The 22,037-nt window shown below is 45.5% G+C and overlaps 1 long non-coding RNA gene across 2 annotated transcripts in view; it reads left to right on the plus strand.

The window, feature by feature from the left end:
* The window catches only part of LOC147701967 (uncharacterized), a 440,939-nt gene that overhangs the window by 128,455 nt on the left and 290,447 nt on the right, over positions 1–22,037 (plus strand). The window lies entirely within an intron of this gene.

Genomic DNA, 22,037 nt, shown 5'->3' on the forward strand with positions numbered 1-22,037 from the left:
AGGTAGATCCCAAGTAGTTTCTAGTCCCCGTTTAAAATCCAGGGTTGCTACCAATGCCTGCAGGGTGCCTCTGGGATCTTCTTTGGTTCCCATGCTTTGGTAGGCCCTTTGGTGTAGAGATTCTGTCTTATGCTGACCACACTCAACTTGTGCCGTCCTTTAGATAACAACAAAGTGCCAGTGCTAATGCACAATCCTTATCTTTCACAAGGTGTATTAAAAGGAAACAATATCACCATCAACCACTTTTTCAGTTGAATTTAATCTATACTTTTTTTCAAAATTTATATCAATAAATAAACAACACCAAAGTCTATTAGATTCAAAAGTTTAGAAAAACAATCATACTCCCTTTACCCGCAGACTCACTCCAAAGAAATGTTTTCGCTCATACAGCCTTCTCTTGTACCCTCTCAAAAATCCTTTCCTTTCGATGCACCTTGTGAAAGATAAAAGTTGTGCATTAGCATTGGCACTTTGTTGTTATTTACTTATAATTGGTTCAGCCGTGCTGATTCAGAGCCAGAACCCCCTTTGGTTTTTTGTCCTTTAGATAAAACCTGGAGAATACGAAAGCCAGTTTCGGGAGCTGCATGCGTGCTGTGGCTTTCTGGATGAAACAAAATGGTCTCCAACTCAACGGGGAAACAATTACATCCTACTTTTTGGCAAAGCTCATCAGTTCTGGTCAGATTGATCATTCATAGATAGATCAGTTATGGTCGGATGACTGGTAGCCTTTGTTTTTGGGCAACTCCCTTGCCCAAAAAAAGGTGGCAAATAACCTCAGCCTTCTAATGCACAAGCTAACTATGGATAATCAAGTGACTGCAATCTGCGGTACTTGCTTCGGTGGCTTTTGACTTCATATGAAGGTTTTTTCCTGGCTTCTATTAACTTTATAGGAAGACTTTGATACAGGCTCTGATAACCAGTCACTTGGATTATGGAAAAGCGCTCCCGGTTGTCAAGAATGAGTCCCTCTTGTCACCACTGCAGGTGCCGCAGAACGCGGCGGCGCTTGATGTGTCACATGCCAGTAGTCTCTTGGTCAGGTCTGGTTCTGAGGGCGCTACTTTGGCTTCCGGCCAAAAAACGCTGTATTTTTAAGCCCCCTCTCTTGCACATAAAGCCCTGTTAGACTAGGCCCTGTTTTCCTTCGTCTTAGAAATAGCCTCTACTCCCTGCTAGGAGCCTTCGATCATCGGATATTACACCTGCTGGTCCTCCCGAATTTGGACAACTCAAAATGGTGGTCGCTCCTCTTCTTACCTTGCCCCGCATTATTGGAATAAGCTGCCCCTTCTGATTCGTTCCTGCCAAAAAATTATTACTTTCGAAAAGTTGCTTAAACCTCGTTATTTTAATTCAATTCTTCTTTTGGAGAGGTCAGCTGTTGCTCCACTGGAAATTAGGCCTTAGCACCGATACACTTCGGTAGGAATCAGCCTCTCGTGCTATGTCAAATGAAAATAACATAACATATGTGGTATTTTCCGTATTCAAAGACAGGTTTAAGTACAGGAAATATTCCGAAAGGAAATGCAAGTCAATACCTGCTGGAAAAAAGATTGTATGCGGAGTATGGAAATGGGTATATTCAGAAATGACAAATGCTTATGATTCTCCACTTTAATGTGATGGTATTTCCACTTATATCACAAATTGTGAGAGCCTGTAGGTTGAAAAGTAATGTGATCGCTTGAGCAGAACATCAATGAAATTAAGTCTGAAAGTCAAAATCATTACTAGGCCTCTAGACGCGTTTGATAATTGCTTGAAAAGTTGGCAGCACTAAAATGTGACTCAGATGCAGGTTTTATTCCAGTATATCATATGATATAATGTTGTTTGTGCATCGATCGATGCCAGCAACTTTACGGCCTGCCAAACACTAAAGTCTAGTTGTAAAGGTGCTTACCGCAGCCTATTTCTGTAGACAAAGACGAGCAATGTGCTGTGGAAGAGAAAATATTCAAGGAACAGTGGGTCATTACACTATGCGCATAGAAGCCTTTCTATTCACAAACCTTGCCCACACAAAGACCATAATATGAAACTAATTGTTCAAACAAACATATGGAAGAGAAAGAAACTACAATATCTTCAGTGAAGAAAAGCAAAATCAATGAACGTGCAATAAACACAAGATTTTCTTTAAAAAAGCATTTGCAATGCAATACGTCTCGCATTTGCGAGAGTTTGGGCAATTGGCATTGTAAACGACAATGCCTTTTATTTATGTGTTGTGAAAACCTGCAAGTGGTGCGTAAGTACGCACATTGTACTTATAGTCGTTGCTTATGAGAAAGAAAACCGGCAGTAAAGGGGGAACAGTTACTGACAGCCTTGCTTCTCGTACGTGCAAAGTGAGTGTTTACCTACCCCTTGCAGGTTTTCAAAACATAAATAAAAGGCATTCAGGTAGATTCATCATTGAAAAATTCGGCTTGCAAAGGGCCAGATTCTGAGAATCTGGCCCTTTGCGAGCGCAATTTTTGCATTTGAGATTCATCATCCCAAATGCAAAAATCGGTAATTGCGAATTCGCTAAATTGCGAGGAATTACATTTAAGGAATCTCTATTTGAGATTCCTTAAATGCAATTCATTAACCATTTTTAAATTGCGAAATCGCAATTTCTGGCAGCTATTTACCGCGAGGTCAAACCTCGTGGTAAATAGCGAAAACTTAGAAAAATGCTTTTAAATGCATTTTTCTAAGTTGCATGTTACACACACACATGTCCTTTGCACATGTGTGTGCGCAACACCAATGTAGATTACATTTCAGGGGTGCTACAGGGTGTCCTTTGGACACCCCTAGCACCCTTGAAATTGCATCCTTATTTGCGATTAGCAAATTGCTAATCGCAAATAAGGAATGTGTAGGAATCGCAATTTATTTAGCGATTCCTACATGAATCCCGTTTTGCAAGTCCTTAATAGCGATTCCTTAATAATCGCTATTAAGGACTCGCAAAATGGGACTTTGATGAATCTAGGGGATTGTCATTTACAATGCCAATAGCTCAAACTCTCGCAAATGACAGACCTATTGCATTCAGTTCTCTGAGCAAGGGTCTCTGGTGACTTGCAGTGGTCTTTAGAGAAGACAATGCAGGCTGGAGACTGGTCTATGAACCTTATACAGAACCTGGTGGAGTTTGGAGTACAGGAGAGTTTAAGTTTTGATGAAATGGAGCCTTGTGGCCAAGTTGCTGAATGTGAACAAGAGAGACATGGGCTTTAATTCAGAGTCATTATGTAATGTAGTTATGTAATAGGGAATACATGTATTAATCTCCCTGTGCCTACTTCACATATTTAGCCTATTGACCAAAAATGGTGTTCCAGGAATGTGTTAAGTTTTGCCAACAAGAACTATATGAGTAATAAGTTAGAAAGAAAAAATATACTAGTGAACAGCACACTGTGTTGAGCTCCAAACGGCACAATGGTATGTAATTAATACAAATTCTGTTTCCTCCAACGATCTACGTTTGTAACCCCATTGCCAGGAGGCCACCCCAAAACAATGTCAAGAAATAAAAAATGAAAAGGAGCGTTCTATTCTATACAGGATTATTTGTTCCAAAATCAACTGATGGTTACCCTGTTCTCCAGCAATAGATCAAGTAGTCATGATATGATGTATAAAAGTTATTCAGGAGCCTTGCAAGTTGATTTGCTCCAGTTTTATTTAAAAAATGCCAGTTTGACTGAAGCAATCCATTCGGCCTAGCCAACGTGTTTCGGTACAGTGGGACTTCATCAGGGCTTGATCACTATCCCATTGTTGTCATCCACCCAGTTTTGGCTCCTGTTATCTAATAAATCCTCATAGATACAATTTTGTACCACTAGATGGCGTGTTGCGCTCCTATCTTATCTTCATCCTACCTGTTTCACAGTTCGAATGTCCTATGAGCTCACGCTTCATAAAAATAATAAAAAAATATACATTTACAATTTGAAAACTGTCGACAACATAAGCTGTGTGAGTAAGTGAGCCTATGATGAACTTCAAAGTATGACTGGATCTGTAATTACATCACGGTCTTTCATGGTCTGCAGTCACGTGTGAGATGCGCAGCATATACCTGCTTCTTTGATGCATTACTATTTCATCATGCAGATGGCTGGTATTAGTCAGAAGCCTACCTTTCTTTGGACTGATTTCTACATCCTTCTAGGTGATTTAGGAAAATCTGAGAAAATGTGATCCGTCTTCAAATCTTCCTTACTAATTAAACTGAATCATCTTAACACTTATAGATTCGTCATCCGAAAGGAAATGTGATGTTTATTGCCATACTTAAAAACATAAAGTACATAAAGCATATATCAGTATATGAAGTTACATCAAGGGTAGCAAATGACTCACTACTCAAGGTAGAGAGTTATTCACCAAAGAACTAAAGTAAAACCCATGCTGTGATTAATTTGATCTGGCAGCAGTATAGAATGCAAGAATGCAGCCTGACCAGAGCTCTCATACATGCCATATTTCCACACCGCATACTTTGCACAGATATAAGGGTTTTCTGCTGTGTGTGTCAGAGTTCATCTGTGCTACTAGCCTCTGATGTCAGCTCCTTGAAAAAGTGACACAGGTTTTCCCACTTGTCTCTGGTGGTGTAGCCAAATTATATACATGGATTAACAAACAAGCTCCAGAAACTATAGAACTGGTCTAAAAACTATTGTATCTTGGTTCTTATGGCGTTACACTGCCCCTTGCATTTGTACCCCAGGAGTGTTGCACTATTTTAACGCAGTTCTTTTTTTTATTAACACTGCATTAATTAATTTGTGAACTAAATATCACTTGAAGGGCACTACTGGTGTACTCTTCTTGAAAGAAATCACCACACAAGGCATTTGGAATGTTACACATAAGCACACTGAACCCATGGATATGTCAGACATAAGTCTTGGCAAATATGGCTTCACAGGCATAAAGGTTAAATGTATGCCTGTTGCCCAGGCATACATGGAAGCTATCTCTACAGTTGTCACTGTGCTTGGTAGAAGGGAATGGGCTGGGGCTTGGAGTGAGATAGGGGACTGACTCCTACCAGGCACCTTGGCATATGAGTTGAGAGCTTGAAGACATAATGCTAGACGTCAGTAAAATATTTAAAATGTCTGCAAATGAGTATCTTTCAATCATAACACAGGAGCAGCCACATACACTGTTAAAGTTTTCCACATCTGTGCGCGAGCAGCGCATCTAGGCCAGGCGTATGCTTTGCATTATGGCACATGTAGTTCTCTGTACCTAATTATAAAAGAAGGCGTAGAAGATACGAATGCAGAGCAAAACCCTGGATTGTATACGCTACTACTGCATGGAACTGGGAAACGAGAGAGACCTGCACTGCGAAGGCTATAGATCAAAATTAATTGGTTTATATCAATTTTAAAATGCATATATTCATGTGAAAATGAAACTGATTACCAGTCTGTGCCGTATTGTTAAAAACATGCCCTTTACAGAAATCTGAAGGACACACTAACCTTCCAGTCACGGTCAATGTGAACCTGAGTGGACTTGGCGATTATCTTAAAGAATACTATGGTTTCTGTAGCAGAACAGGGCAAAATCAACACCAAACTTAGTTTAATAAGAAACTCTAAAGACGAAAAATATCCAAAATGCAGCTGTACTGACAAATATAGTGTGTCACAATTTCAGACAAAATATCTGCCGGCTACTTTACTCGCAACATTAGAAACGGTTTTTAAAAGAACATTTTAGACCAGTAATCGAAAACGTTTTTAAGAGTGGGACAACAGGAAGTTTTGTTAATCATGGATGGCACCCCAGACTTCTTGCTTATTAATTTTTCTAACAAGGTTTTTTTATTAAATATAGGCCCAGGTCATAATACATTTGGAGCATGCTTTGGAGAAATTCCTGCAAGAGTGGGATAAGGATATGTTTATTATTTGGGGAGGAGACTTTAATTTGCCTAAATGTTGTTCATCTCTGGATAAGCTATGTTGGTTTGATGACCCTTATGAGGAAGATATGAACCGCTTCACGTATTGTTTTGTATGGTACTTATCTCAATAAATTAGCGCTTAGATTCAGCATGTACATCATGGACTCCAATCCCTCTGGGCTTAATTGTCAACAATATACCTTCATAGGGTCCAGGGATCAGAGCAATATAGACCATATATATTCATTTCTAGAAGCAAAACAGTGACACCACTCTATTTGGCGATAGGCACAAATTGTGCAAGTGATAATCCCCTCAATTTATGGCTCAAGCTTCCCATCCCAGCTAATAATAAGGAAGCAATAGCACATAATTACTTAGTAGAGCAGAAATCAATAAGAATCAAATGGGGAGGTGTTGACACAGGTCAATGTATGTGTGAGTTAGTTAGAGGTAATAAAGATCATTTTTAATCCTGCCTGGAGTTCAATCCAGAACCCACCTTAGTCATTAATGGACATATTGAGATTTTGAATTCTATTAACCACCAACTAAGCAAAGTGGTTGAGGCCAACAACAAAAAGAACATGCGGTGGTTCGATTGTCATTGTTCCAAGGCACTTAGGGAGCTAATTTAACATTTACATGCATTCCCAAGGGACTCGGCTGCCATAAAAGAGAGAAAAACACGATTTAAACAGGCTATGAAGTTAAGAAAGCAGATCTCGTAGGACACAGCCTGGGCCAATCTGACACAAGCAGCCAACACTAGGTACCACAATCTATTCTGGAGGACAGTATATGCTCTGTTCATCAACGACAACTCTGACCTCTTTACCTTTGTTTTTGCACCTACACTTGACCTAATAGTGGAGGATTGTCAATCATTAAATATTGCAGACTTTATCATTACATTCATAATAGAAGAAATCCTGAGAGCAATAGCTAAATCAGTGCCGGGGAAAGCTCCCGGACCTAACGGGGTACCTGTAAATGTATACAAGCACCTCCCAGGCCTATGGGTGCCCTTGCTAGCACAGGTGGGCAATTAGGCCAAGAAGGGATATATACTACCTCCCTGGTCTGAGTCCCCAATTATTAAAATATTAAAAAAAGGCTCCAAACAGGTTCTCAAACGCTATTCATCAGCAAAATTATTAGGAAGAGTACTATTGGAAACACTAGAGAAATGGGCTGAGGCTAACAACATACTTTCATGTGCACAGTATGGCTTTAGAAGGGATTTGGGAACCAAACAATGCCTTAACCTAAATCTTCTAATTGGTAAATATCTAAATACAAGGTCAGGTAACTTGTACATGTGTGTTTATGGATTTAAGTGGTGCATTTGACCTGGTGAACCATAAGTTATAGAGCTGAATGTCTGCCCTGTGTTTCCTAAAGACATTACTGTACTACTTGTCCATATGTGCAGCAATTTCACTGCAAAGGTACATTATGGAACACAAGGGGAACTTACCAATCCCATTAGCATACACAGGGGAGTCAGACGGGGGGAGCCTTGGCACCATTCTTTTTTCAATTTATATTAATGGTATTGGCGAACAGCTCCAACTACTTTGCACTGATTCCCCTAGAGAAGATTGTTACCAATCTTTTTATATGCCGACAATGCTGTTCTATTAGCATTCACCCCAGCTAGCCTTCAAGTGCTTATGAATTATTTTAGCAAATTTATCGAAGTAATTAATTTGAAGAAAAATCCGGACAAGACATTTATTACGCCATGCACCAGTAAAAAAAAAAGAGATCCTGTCCCTTCTTTTAAAGGGGAAATAGGATCACAAGCATGAAGCACTTTAATTAACATGGATTTATATTGTCAGATAATGGGGAACGGAAAACGCAGAGAATCTTGCGTTACTAATATGGTTGGGAACAACAAGGCTATTTTCAGATTTGCTGCCAAGCGTGTGTCTAAGCGAATACCAGGGGCCGCATTACACAAAGTGCTTGGGTTACAACGGGCATTTGCGCCTGCTTTGCGTGCCCCCAGTGCATTTTGCAATTACGGAAGGGGCTGCAGGTGCTTGTACGGCCCCTTCTGTAATACCGAAAGAGCTGTCGTACATAAAGCGCCAAGCTATCTTCAGGGGGCAATCCCTCATTTGCATGGGGTAGTGTCCCAAGCAAATGAGGGAATCCCTTTGCCTCTGCGCCCATGCCGTATTACAGATGTGTGCGCAGAGAGAACGAAGCTCTCAGGAGGCGCACTGACTGAGTGCCACCTAAAAGTTAGTGTGCTTTCAGTGCGCCTCCAGAGAGCAGCCCTCTGGAGGGGGGAAGGGAGTACTATGGACCCCTCAGACATCCCCTTGCAGGCAGGTGCAGTCACAGACTGCACCCGCTTCAAGGGGATCTCTAATCCCCCTTCAAAGTGCATGTGAGTTGCCGCCTACACTGTGAAAACACTGAGCGGTTTTAAAGCAGCCGTTCCATTTTCCACATGAATGTGCTGCCCCAAGGGCTACAGTAGTTTGCGGCTGCACTGAGGGCAGTGCATTCATCATAATACAATGCCTTTACCTTCATTGCACTACACTCACCTTTATAAAGGTGCGCCCAGCGCAATGAAGGAAAATGCGCTTCATGTATAATGCGGCCCCAGATAGGGTAACATTATATAACACCAAGACAATCTCCCTTACAACATATGGGGTGGGAATTTGGTGCTTAGGTGACAATACAAACTTCCAAATTCAAGAAGAAAAATTCCTAAGAAGGCTGCTAGCAGTTCCAAAATCAACTCCAAGTACCATAATTCATCTAGAACTCGGCCTATAAAAATAAAAATAGAAGCAATAGCCTTGCTGCTTTGGCACTCATTCTGGTCCATAAATGAAGCCAGGACTTTATACTTGTTGCATGTCGCAAGACCAAGCGCACAAGATACTGTGGCTCTCTGAAATTAAAAAAGCCCTGCCCACCATAGCTGCTGATAACATGAACCTGTGGGAGATCCATGGGGACATAGCACAGAGTTCTAAAACCTTTTGAAGCAACTGGTCAAGGAAAGAATTGGGCAAGTAACTAAAAACAGGGTTGAGACCCAAAAGACACTTGCATTATACACATCCTGTTAAACCTATTGTGGACTCCAGCACTATATGGGATGGGTTCACAATTTATACCTCATGTTTTTACTGACCAATTTTCACTTCCCAATCTTCCAGCATCGGGTAGCATTCCCAAAGTGCTCTAAATGGGCACCTAAGTATTTTAAATGCCCTTATGACAATGTAACCCCCAATCTACATTGCATGTAGTTATCTTCTGTAAATTCTATCACAAAGGCAGGAAAAAGTACTTGCGGACCATTTTCCTAAGTGACAGTCTGTATGCATATAAAACAGCATACCAATTTCTGATGAAAATTCGTGCTATAAAGACTAGCTTCGCTATTGATCATTTCGTTCCTATGTGATCAAAACTAGGACATTATTTAGGACTACAGGATAATTTGTGGCATCCATTGTAATATGTGCAGATTTGGCCGCTTTTATCTCTAATGTATATTTTGCACTATTAAGATGTATATTGTCATTTTAAGAATTTTCTGTGTATTTTATTTTAATTTCTGTCTTTATTCTTACTAACACATTGATGGGCTTGTCGCAAGCCTGGCTAATTTGCTTTTCTGGTCATATTCTTATGCACCAAAGTAAGTGTTTTCCAATTGAATCGACTTAAATATGTTTTTACTAACCACTAAACCATTATTGAGCAAGACCAAAAATGTATTGAACATTTACTCATTAATTCCCTACCTTTACTTGATCAACGCCAAAATAGCTAGAATGCCTCTTGACTGTAAGCAAAGCACTAGACGAGCAATAAGTGTAGCACCCATGATGCTTCATAGCCAAGTGATGTGCAGCTAAATGAGAAGCTGAAAATGACCAGAAGGCTCTCTAATTATTTCTGTGCCTCACTGCATCTGTCATTTCTAATGGAGCCAAGCTATTGACTGCAACAGTGTAGGTCAAAACGACTGCCCAGAAATACACCCTCGATATCGACAGTGTAATTAATATCTAAAAATAACTTCTATAGTTTTGGCATCACAAAGACCCCAACTGTCTCACCTTTACCAAGGAAATACAAAAAACAAGACCTGTAGAGAATGACATGAAGCCGCTGAAAGAAGACATCAGAACAGTACTTTGGGAGGGAGAAGGGGGCAAGCCAGACTGACAACCAATTTGTGTGTGTAATAGGCCACTTTATTAAAACAGGTGCACATCACAAACTTTAATAAAACTGGCTCCTCGCCTTACAAAACTAAAACCTCTCTAAACATCGAGTTACCTGACCCCTTGCCTTACCTACCGCCAACCCAAAGATCCCCAGATGATAAAAACATCCCCCACCCTGCAAAATACAATACATAAAATGCAAATACATTAAACAATACAACATAATACACAATCTTATCCCATAACCTTTGACCTTCAAAACCCCCCAAAAACCTAACCTCCTATTTGTCTTCCTGCAACTGTAACTAATGAGCTCCAATGTAAAGCCTCCAACCTGTTTAACCTTTCCCCGTTCCTGAACACCAATTCCCCAACTTAACGCCAACTACCAAACTCCAGCCAAACTTAGCCAACTTCCAACACAACACCACCAGCACCTATTCTAAGCGACAATATACAAATCAAAACTCCTGCGCACCTGTTCCAAAACGGGCCCAGAGCCAAAAACTTCGCAAACACCTAACAAAAACCTCCCAAAAAACCAACAAAACCCAGGGAGGGCAGGCGGGGATTAAAAACCTAAGCTGCCAGTGCTCCCAGCCACCAGGTTACCAAAACCTAAAATGGTGGCTGGGCAAGGGCGTGGATCCCTGAAATAACTTGTGCTATAGATTTAAAATTTGGGCTGTCTTTGGGCTATCCCAAAAACAGCCCAACAGCACAAAATGACTGCCGCCATCTCGCCCCCTCCTAATCTGCCTGGGGGGCTCGGCTGCCCCCCAAAACCCCCTTGGCAGGGAGATACACCGTAGGGTAGGTGGATACACCACCTCCTTCTTTTCCTGCCCCCGCACTCCCCCAATCCACCAGATCCACTGACTCTCTAGCGAACTCCTAACAACTGCGACAACACCTCGCGTAATTCCAGGAGGTAAAGATCCATGCTCAGGTGAGACAAATGCACCCCATCTCCCCTAAATAGCTCCGGTGTGTCATATCGTATGTCCTTGTGCCAAATCCTAGAGAAACACTTGTGCCTGCAGAACCTCACCATCTCAACATTAACCTTCCGCTGCGCCTTGTCAATTGCCTGAGAATGCACCATGCCCCTCCACACCCGGTGCGGCACAAACTCTGTTTAAACCACCACGCACCCTGCCCACTGTCTCTTGATCTCCCCCAAATCCCTCTTCATGGCCCTCATGAGCACTAAACCAGTCTCCGTCACCATGTCATTTTTCCCCAAGTGTAACACCAAAACATCAAGACACCCCCCCAACCGTACCATTGAGTGTCCACACTAATTCACGCCACAACATGCCCCCCTTTCCCTTCCAACTTACGGTAAACACATTGGGATTGAAACACGAATTTTTGCCAAAGTAACTGGATCGTGCTTGCACCTGGGCCCTCCTACCAAACGAGTGACCCACAATCCAAACCGCCATATCCCTGGCGAGGGGAACCGCTACCGAACCTGGAAAAAGAAACAAACAGTAAATACAAGAACACCATACCCACTGCGCACTTCAAACGCTTGGCGCACCCCGAACGTAGCGCTGATAACATTCTGAAGACCATCTGCCCAGCCTCATGATGTCCCCTCGCCCGCACCCTTGCCGGTGCACCTCCAACGCCATGCCGATCCTAAAAGAGTGGGTGCCAAAACGCTTCCCGTCCAGCCCTAGCCTCCGCAACGCCTTGCGCAAAACCGCCAAAAGCTGCGAACCCGACACCCGTCCGCATGCCACCCCATCTAACCGCTCCGCCGCCCTCAGTCTCTACCCCCACCTCACCGGGCACCTCTCCCCGACACGACCGCCGGCAAAGAAACCCAGCGACCTACCTCCCTCTGATCCGTCTTCACTTTCCGCAACTACAAACGCACTTCCCCCTCCAGGAAAAGAAACCTCTGACCACAAGACTCCCTCTTCCAACCTCACACCCAGCAACTCTAGACACCCTAAAGGCCACCGCAAACATTAATACCATCAGCGTGGCAAACAAACAGGCTTGGTCTGCATCGAAACACACCCCTGACAAAATCTCCAAAACCTGACCCAACAACCCCGGCGGCAAAGGCTGTCTCACCCTGCACCTCCTCCCACACTCTTGGGCCCACCCCTCCAACATGCGAGACCCAAGCTCCCCAGGCAACGGCGCATAACCCCATAAGTTTTCCCATGAACGCGATCCCGCCAGTTTGCCCGCTATTGTGACCCGCGAAAGTCCCTTGTCTTTCAAATCCAGGATGAACTGAACAATGTCCTCCTGCCTGTCGCCTCCTGTGGCCCACCACGGACGCCAAGAAGTCCTCCCAAGCAGTCAAGTATGTCACCTTTGTCGACCCCGCCAAAGACCCTAGAACCAACTGCAACATCCTGTGTCGCCTACAAACCACATCTGGAGCGGGATGCTGGTTGGGTCCCGATCTGCATCCTTGGCTAAGCCATGGAATCTCCCCCACTGCGAATGAGGCAAAGCATCCGCTATTTTATTCTCAACCCCGGGCACATGGACTGCGCGAAAAGCAATATCAAAGCTCAAGTAGCCCAGCACAAACACTCACAGCAGCTTCAACACCTGCGCATCCCTAGCCGACTGCCGATTGACCACCTCCACCACCGCCATGTTGTCCACGTGAAACTTGACCCTCCTGTGGGCCAGAAGTTCCCCCAGAGTGCCACCGCCACCACCAGAGGGAAGAGCTCGAGAAAGGCGATGCTCCTGCCACCCCCCACCCATTCCGGGGGCCACTTCTCCACGCACCACTTTCCCTGCCAGTACAATCCAAAACCGTCACTCCCCGCCGCGTCCGAGAAGATCTGAACATCCCAGACCAGGGCTTCCCCTCGCTGCATGAGGATTCCTTTGAAATGCTTCAAGAAAAAACGCCACATCCTTAAGTCCTCCTTCAATCCCGCGGGCAGCCGGACGTGGTGATGTAACGGGTGACACCCCGCCAAAGCCCTGGCCAGCCTCCTACAAAAAGTCCTCCCCACACGCACATTTCTGCACGCCAAATTGAGGTGGCCCAACAGCACTTGAATCTCCAACACTGTGACCTTGGGTCGTGCCAATATCCCTTCCAGCAGCTCCAGCATATGGTGTTTTTTCTCCACCGGTAAACAGGCCTCCATAGCCACCGAGTCCAGTTCAATCCCCAAAAATGACAGCGCTGTGCCTGGCCCAACTGTCTTCTCTGGCGCCAGTGGCACCCCAACTCCCCATGAGCTCCTGAAACCTGTCCAGTGCCTCCTGGCAGTCCGCAGAACCGGGGGAGCCGACCAAAAAGAAGCCATCCAGGTAGTGCTTGACACCTTGGTGACCTGTCCGTTCCGTTACCAACCATTGTAGGAACGTACTAAAACACTCAAAAAGTGCGCATGACATCGAGCAGCCCATCGGCAATGCTTTGTCCACGTACCAGCGGCCGTCAAACTGAATCCCCAGTAGGCCCCAATTGTCTGGATGGACGGGGAGCCGCCAGAAAGCCGACTTGATGTTGCACTTTGCCATCCTTGCCGTTGCGCCCGCCGACACTACCAAGGCCATAGCTGCATCAACGGAGGAATAAGACACCATGGTCTCCCGCTCGTCAATGTAATCGTTTACAGAGCCCCCTTCAGGCCAGGACAGGTGCTGAATGAGTCAAAACTGCCCTTTCTCCTTCTTTGGCGTGACCCCCACCGGGGAGACAATGAGCTCCTCCAAAGGCCAATCCTCAAAAGGACCCGCCATGCGGCCATTGCACACCTTCTTCTCCAGCTTGCTTCGCACCACCTGCGGGTGCTCCCTGGCGGACTTCAAATTGTCGGCCCACCTCCGCTGCCTGAGCCCCTCAAAACCCAGACAGAACCCCTCCATGAACCCCGACCTCAAACTCTTGGCGGCCCCCATGTCGGGGTAATCGCGCAAAGCCGCCACCAGCCGGTCCACCTTAACCGTCATATGAGCCCTTGGGCCCAGGACCCTTACCACTTCTGCCTATCCCCGCTGCATGCTGAGGTCCCACCGCATGCCGCTGACCCCCCTTTGATGTGCCCGCCACACCCCAGCACTTGACCAAGGGATTTCCATATTTCCCGCAGCCGGAACACTCATGGTGGAAACGGCAATGCTCCCGCATGCACCCACCTTTGTTTTAATCCCAACAGGCACCTGCGACACCTGACTGATTTTTGGGCCCTGCCCCCACCCCTCCCCGGGTGGGTCGTCCCTGAAAGGGCTGATAAATTATAGGCATTCTGCTCGCCGTGAAAATGGTCTTCCCCGACCCAGCCAGTCCCATCCTATGTTGCCAAAGGTCGGTGTCCAACTCGCCCCATTTCGCCTCCAGATCCCAGGCCATGTGCGCCCTGAATTCCTCATCATACTGAGCCCAGGCGAAATCACCCCCGTGATCTGAGCCTTCCGAATGACGTCCATGTATTTAAACAAGGACACCGATCGCTCTGGGAATTTTTCACAATAAACACTAGCGAAAATTAAGAAAGCTGCCGTCCAATTCTTGATCGTGAGAGGCACCTTCTGCCTCTTCTGGAGTTCAAACTCCTCCTCCTTGGACCCCTCTTTCACCCGCACTTCCCTATAAAGGAGCTTAAGGATCTCCACGTACTCCCCTTTCCAAATCCGTTCCTTCGTTGCCAGCATCAAATGGGCGCCCACCCTGCCCATCCCACTCCGCCAGCAGCCCCGGCATCCACAACCCCTTTAGCACCATCGCCCGTCAGCCCCGGGGCACCCTCTGTCCCTACAACTCCCAGTTACTTTCCCACTGGCTCCACGAACACCACATCAGGCCCCACCCCTTTATCAACCACGTACTTCACATTTCCACAGCCACTCCCCCCAACCCACCCCCCCCCCCCTCTTCTAGGCCTCACTTCCCTTCCAACAGGAACGTGTTCAAATTCAGTGTCACCACCACTGTCTTGAGTGACACTATGAGCACTGGACCTTACTTGTGAAGGACCAGTTAAATCACTGTCAGACATTGACATAAAAGCATTGTTAAAACATTGATCTTGATGTTTGTTAGCAACATCATCAGTAATGTTCACCGTCTCATAAATTGCTACACGTCTGTAATTCCATTTATCACCATTGTCAAGAACAACACCATACAATAATGTTTGCATTACTTTGTAAGCCCCAGAAACTTACCTAGAAGAGGTAGATACCCTCCAGGTTATCTCAATGATTATATTTGTGGTTAATCTCGGATTAAGTTTCCACATCCACGTTCAAGTTCTCTCAACTGTTTTCTTGTGTTGTTTCCTTCTCAAATTCACGATGGTTGTGGGAGAACTGTGGCATAAGTTCTCTCAATTGTTTTCTTGTGCTGTTTCTTTCTTTCTATCCCTTTCTCCTGTTCTTCTTTCTTCTTGGTTCTTTCTTTCATATCACTTTCTCTTTATTTATCTCTTTTACTATTATAGGGAAAGGGGATGTGTTATGATGGATTCTTCATGTGTGGAGTGTGGAGCACTGTGCCTAGTGTGTTCTACATGACACTAATAGTTGTAATGTTCGATAGTAATGAGTTGGTGACTGACTGGCTAGGGATGAGCCACGCTTTCCCCGCAGGTTACCATTTCTATAAATAAAACCTTTCAACTATGCTATAGAGAAGTGTGACTGTTTGCAGCATGCTGAAAAGTTATAATAAAAAAGTGTCAGAAGATTTCTGTTACCTTAGATGTGACTAAGAAGGCATTTTGTACAGCTGAATGACCATATCAAAGTATTTACAATAAAGAATGTCTTCAGATTTCTTTTGTCCTTGCAATGTTGGCAACTTACATCTGGCTGTTCCAATGGCTGTTTGTTCTAGCTTTTTTTTTGGGGGGGGCAAAGCAACAGGAGGGTAAAGTTTGGGGAATAGCACCTGTATTACAACACTAGCAGCGGACGGACGCTTGGGGAGAATCAACAGATGCCAGATTCCAAGAGCAGACTGAGGTGGTACTGAGTGATGCTGAGGTGGGGGTGGTGGTGGTGGTGGTGGTGGTGACTGGTGCAGATGTGATGCTCAGGTGATGCTAAATGATATTTAGGTCTTGCTGAGTGATGCTGAGGTGCTCAACACGGTGCTCAACACTTCTTTTAATTTGGACTTAGTAGAAAGTTCAGTCCTTAATGACTTATTATGTTCGCCCCAATGTGCAATGGTTCAGGGTATACAAAGAAAACTGAATTCTGTTCCTTGGTGCATACTGGCTAAGTATCGCACACTGACTTTTTAAAATAAGCTAGGACAGGATGGAGGCGTTAAAAAAAATCTCTAAATTATGCTGGAAAGAAATCCTTGCTTATGAAAGATTGTGGGCCTGTTACGTTTGGCACAGGGAACAAGATCTCGACTTTGAAAGATGGTCTCCTTTCCCCAGTAAAAAGGCTTCAAGGGAAATCGGCCCAGAAAGGGGGTTATATGCAGGACATCACCTACCTCCCTTTCAAAATGTTAATCATTCATAATGTTTACAAAGATTTCTACTGCTGTCTGAAAGAGTTTAGGGGCATTTGTAGGAAGCCGTTTGCGATTCGTAAATGCCGGAATTCGCAGAATTCCAGCGTTTGCGAATCGCAAACGGCGTTTTGGTATGTATGGGCCACATAGCAAAATAAGGAATCGCAAAAATTGTGATTCCTTATTTTGCTCAAGCATTTAAGGACTTGCAATTTAGCGATTCCTTACATGCTATTTAGGGGTGCCTCACAAATTGCGATTTTGGCTTAAGAATTCGCAAAATACTGCCTACTCCAAGTAGATGGTATTTTGCGATTTCCTGTTAAAGTGCATTTTTTAAAAAAAAAGTCAAAGTGCCATGTGGTACACAGACATGCCCTTAGGGCATGTACGTGCATCACATGTACATACATGCACATTCCAGGGGTGCAACAGGTGTCCTTTGGACACCCTGGCACCCTTGGAATTGCGATTCTCAAATTGCGATTTTCTCATAGAAATTTGCAATTTGAGAATGTATCTCCATTAATTCCTATGGGCCTCTTGGCCCATAGGAATGAATGTGACACTCATTCCTTAATTGCGATTCGCAATTAAGGAATTTTAGAGATTCGCAAAAAAATTGCGATTTATTACATACATTTCATTTTGCAATTCTCAAATAGCGATTCCTTAAAAATCGCTATTTGAGAATTGCAAAATGCAAATTACATACATATGCCCCTATGTGTCTGTAGATAACAAGGCACGATAGCACCATATCCATTGTATTCACTGTAGCGATTATTGGTGTATTTGATAATCGAACATTCAACGGACATGTTAGTGGAATATATTTCCTTTGGCTTGTCTATAGGCTGGGATTCTAGTAGAACAATGCCATATTGCCCGAGTCCCTAAAGCCCCCTGTGGGTGTCTATTGATTACAGAGTTTCTGGACGCAGTCGTAATATTACCTGTAACGTTATCCTGAGATCATGCTGTCAGCAGGAAACGGGCCGCTTAACACTACCAGTTCATGGGGGCGCGGAGATTTTGCACCCAACTCCTCCAGGGAAACAAATAAATAGGCCCATCAGCCATCATTCTGAGCTTGCAATACCACTACTATCCCTGTACCTTCCCCCCTCGGGTCTCAACACTCACCTGAACAAAAATGAGGTCCGGCTTTCAAGAGCAATCACTGAGGTCAGATCCCCAAGGTCGCAGCTTCACAGAAAGAAACCAGAGAAGATGATTTCCAACTTCTGAGATAAGAACAGGAGTCTGAATGGCTGAGCTGATGACCCTTCTCTATCGCGCCAGTGAATGAAGAATAGATATGGAAAGAGAACAGATGTAGTAGCGTTTGTCGGGACCTCCGGAATGCCGCAACAAAGTCTTGCTTTGAAGAACGCTTGAAAAAACAAAATTGTTTGCTTGACCTTGAAATGGCGACGGTGGCACAGTACCTGGGATCTATTTATAGTGATGAAAACAAACATTTGCAATCCATAGGACTCGCATTCACACAAGACCTATTACATTTTAGACAGGAGTGCGGGAGGGCAAGAAGGCATGGACTGCAGGAGGGGGAGACACTGAAAGAAAATAGTGTTCATAGTATAAATAAAACATAGGGTGCAATGCTCGAAGTAAGGGGGCCAGTAGCCATGGAAGGATACAAATGACGACATGCCAGTCATAAGGAGGGACTAACAACCCTAAAACTAATCGAAAGGCAGCATTTAGGAACTAAGCCAATGAAAAAGATGGGCGGAGAGTGGGCGGAGCTTCCACAGAGCTTCCACTCCATACTGAATACTACATGCCTTGCAAAGCGAGCAGCGCAGGTGCGCTGGCGCTAAAGGCTCGACCTAAAAATTAAAGGAAAAAATTGTGCATCTGGAAACGTTTGAAGGGGAAAAAGGATGCTTATCACAGTATGCTTTATGTAGCCTCCAACCAAAGCTAGCTAGATAAAATATGATGCTTTCCAATGCCGAGAGGTAACTGATTGTTGCGCACTGGCGTAGCTGCTATGGGGGGACGGGGGGTGGGGGGGGGGGGGGGGGTCGGACCGCCCCAGGCGGCACTGTTTTGGAGGCGGCAAGGCAGCGCGGCACTTGTGGCCCGTTGCGGCGGCATTTATGATTTATTTGGGGACATTCACTGTCTGACACTTTGTCAGTCAGTGTCCCCAGCCCCCAAATAAATTTTAAACGCCGCCCTAACGGGCCACAAGTGCCGCGGCGGCACAGTTTTGAGTTCAAGCACGCAAACCTGCGTTCAACTGCTGCCTGTGCGTACGCACGCAGCACGCACGTTGGCGTGGTGCGCGCGCGAGTCAGGCAGTCTGTCCTGGGCAATGCAACCTCCCGCGCAAAGATACGGGCTAATGCGGGGACGAACCATAGGTCCCAGAGTCATGCTGTCCTCAACTGCCGCCCGTGGTGCGTATCGCCGGCCGCGCAAGAGGCATGATCGCGGCAGGCGGCCCGGGCCGGGTGAGCAAAACACTACTGCCCGCTCACAGTGAGAGTCTGGCTGGCGAGCGGCATGGGGGCCCAGGACGAGCCTGAGAACAGGCAGGGTGCAGCAGAGTGCACCATCGATGGGAAGCAGTGCAGTCACGCACGGGCGGTCCAGCTGAACTGTCTCTGTGAACTGTAAGTGATTACGATGACACACTAATAAGGTCAGGTTTAGCACCTCAAATGCATGCAAAATTTAAATGTAGCAAGATAAAAATGTCTGGCAACGACTTGTAGTTTCGTTTTCGAGCGTGAGTCGTTTTCAAATAGACTTTTATCTATAAATACCCTTTGGGCTGTAAATTTCTAGAGCCATGGAATCCCTCAAATTCTGTTCTTCAAAGTGGCGTACACTGAGCACCATTTGAAATAGGGCAGCAGCATGCACCTTGACCTCCAAAAGTTTCAGAGGGGGCCCCACGGGTGGTAGCTCAGCTTCACAAACACCAATTAACTTAACATAATAGGCTTTCAATCAAATCCATAATATGGTTATTTCTACTTCACCTGCTGCCAGGTACCTGATGTCAGATGTTATCTCTGGAATCACGGGCCTGCTCCACCATTGGTCCGCGCTAAGGCCTCTCTAAGCCGGCCTCTCGCCTGCTTTCTGTACTCTCTCTGTGCTCTTAAGCGAGGCCGTGTAGGCAGAGGTGAAACTGCAGAGGTGGTACTGTGCTCTGCCAAGCGCCCGCACCAGGCTGTATTGATTGACCCCGAGCCATGGCTGCTTTCCAGGCGCTCGGCTTGCCCCAGAGCTGCCCTTCGGTGCCCTCGACTTGTGCCCCCTTGTCCCGAACGAGGCACTGCCTGCCTTTCTTGTCCAGGCTGGATACTGCTTCAAGTTAGCCCCCTACGTGATCCCGGCCTCCAACACACCCACACGGCTGGCGGACTTTTCCATCCGTTCTATCCTAGCTGTGGAGAGTTCAGGCACCTCGGGCGACAGGCAAGGCCGAAATCTGGACGAGGAGCCCCAGGGTACCACTGCGGGCACTGCCAGCGCCAGGGCGGGCCGACAGGAGTATTCATGGATCCACTGCACCCGGTTCAGGCCGCCGAAAATACCAAGTAAGACACCCATTTGTAACAGGTACTGTTCTGCAGGGACTTCAGTTATTCCTACACTGCCAGCTCCGCGCGGCGCTGACAATCCACCTGCCATCACTCCACCAGCTCTACCGACCCCTCTCAACCCTGCCCTCCGCTCCCGGGCCACTAGAACAGCGACGCACACACCCTTCTGACACTACACCACAACCTGCCCTATATTTCTCTTTCTACGGTGGGACTGATGCACACACATCGTTGCCAACCCACCTTAAACCAACGCTTCACCTCCTATGATATTCCGATACAGAGATCCACGCACCACTTTCCTCACCTCAATCATTTATTTATTTTATTTCCAAGAACAGAGCCCAAAAGCATAATAACTAAGAGCAACGGGGATATAATCAGCAGGCATAGATATGAAACATAAGTAAGTATCACAAGACAATCAGTCATTACATGGGTGTGATCGAGACCCCGTGGCAGTCTTGGTATCTCAAGATGGAAGGCCTCCAGGTGTGCTTATCTGGTGAAAAGATCATAAACAAGGAACGACGAGGCTTCAGACACAGAGGGGCTTCGAAGGTATGGCGAAGATCTAGAGAAAGGGGCCTATGAGGAGGAGAAGGCGTGTACACAACTGGAACCACATTCCAAGGACACACGTATACTATGTGCTGGGCATAAAATGGAGGTTGAAAAAGAAGGGTTTAATTCATTTCTGAAAGTGGGTAGAGACGAGGGAATGTAGATGGCAGGTGGGAGTGAGTTTCAAACCTTGGGCACACATGCAGAGAAGAAATGGTTTAAGGAATGTTTTTGTTGGGCATGAGTATTTCCTTTAGTAGAGAGTCTGTCCTGCGAAGATGTTAGGAGCCTTAGTAGAGTCTGTCCTGCAGAGATGTTGAGAGCCTTAGTAGAGTCTGTCATGAGATGTTGGGAGCCTTAGTAGAGTCTGTCCTGAGATGTTGGGTGCCTTAGTAAAGTCTGTCCTGAGATGTTGGGTGCCTTAGTAAAGTCTGTCCTGAGATGTTGGGTGCCTTAGTAAAGTCTGTCCTGAGATGTTGGGAGCCTTAGTAAAGTCTGTCCTGAGATGTTAGGAGCCTTAGTAAAGTCTGTCCTGAGATGTTGGGAGCCTTAATAGAGTCTGTCCTGCTAAGGTGTTGGAAGTCTAGAGTCTGTCCTGCGGAGATGTTGGTAGCCTTAGTAGCTTGGACAGTGGCCAGCCATTGCCAACTAGAGACCCCCATTTCTAACAAACAACCATTGCGATTTGGAGAGGAGTAAACATCTCAATGCCCATTAGATTCCCCATGTTTGACTAATGTTCTGATCTGTTACCTTTGCCTCAAATTGTAACGCGCTCTGATATACTTCGGGTTCAAGTTCGCACTATATAAAACTATAAATAACTAAATGTAACTTTCATAATCGAGGTAACTGTTAGCAGCAATACTACGTGTCTCTCCTCGGAGACTCGGACATAATTGAAATGCTCACCGTCCTTTTTCCCCAGCAGCCCCCTTCCTCCCCCCCCCAAGGGGCGGCAATCTGAGGGGTAGCCCCGGGCGCCATAAGCTCTAGCTACGCCCCTGTTGTTGCGAGCATAACAACTGTACATTCTTGCTTGCTCACATCTGTATTTCCAAAGTACAAAAATGATTAATTCGGTACCAATGGTAACTTAAGTGCATTTCAGAGTATTCCTCCCTTTTGTGTGTTGCCTGGATTTGAGAAGCTATCTGTTGTGGACCCAATCAAGCACGGGCGGGCCCCTCATCATGTTTGTGACCAGAACATCACAAAAGTTTTGACAAGCCTCACTGTGTTGC

The sequence above is a fragment of the Lissotriton vulgaris genome, chromosome 7, assembly GCF_964263255.1.
Source record: "Lissotriton vulgaris chromosome 7, aLisVul1.2, whole genome shotgun sequence".
NCBI classification, from domain to species: domain Eukaryota; kingdom Metazoa; phylum Chordata; class Amphibia; order Caudata; family Salamandridae; genus Lissotriton; species Lissotriton vulgaris.